This window comes from Diaphorina citri, unplaced genomic scaffold, assembly GCF_000475195.1.
Source record: "Diaphorina citri unplaced genomic scaffold, Diaci psyllid genome assembly version 1.1 scaffold27, whole genome shotgun sequence".
Lineage (NCBI taxonomy): Eukaryota > Metazoa > Arthropoda > Insecta > Hemiptera > Psyllidae > Diaphorina > Diaphorina citri.
In genome coordinates, this window is record NW_007377465.1 from 40,743 (window position 1) to 41,422 (window position 680).

A 680-nucleotide genomic window follows, 5' to 3' on the forward strand; every position below is an offset into this window, starting at 1 on the left:
GGTGGAGGGGGGCGAAGCCCCCCTCCCGAGCACGAAGTGCGAGTAGGTTGAGATAAACTCAATGAACCTAGAACCAACAATGAACTGTAATACCTGAGTATTATTATTATTGATTTGAAATGTGTTAATGGACTCAGATCGAAGTAATATATGAAAATATTATTTTGTTGTGTACGTTATTCGAGAGAATAATTATTTCTATTCGGATGAATGTTTTTTTTTTTTTTTTAAATAAATTGTAAGATAATACCATTATGCTTCAACCATCTCGCTTTCACCAACATAATATTCTAAGCCATCTTGGTTACGGGCTCAAAGCTTAATCCCTTGTAATATTTTTTGTAACAGGCTGTTGTAGCTTATGTTCAATTTCAGTATTAAGATCATTTTGTATATTATGATATTTTATTTCAGTAATATACTGCATGAGTTCATTTTATAACCGGCTTTTTTCTTTAATTTCGTTATTCCAATTACTTCTCTCTTTCTCTTTCCTAGTAATATACTGCATGAGTTCATTTTATAACCGGCTTTTTTCTTTAATTTCGTTATTCCAATTACTTCTCTCTTTCTCTTTCCTACCCCCACTTTCTTTCTCTCTCAAGCTTGTACATTCATATTTTGTAACATTATTGTAAAATAATAATTATCATGACCATAATGATGGAATTCTGCGCCTG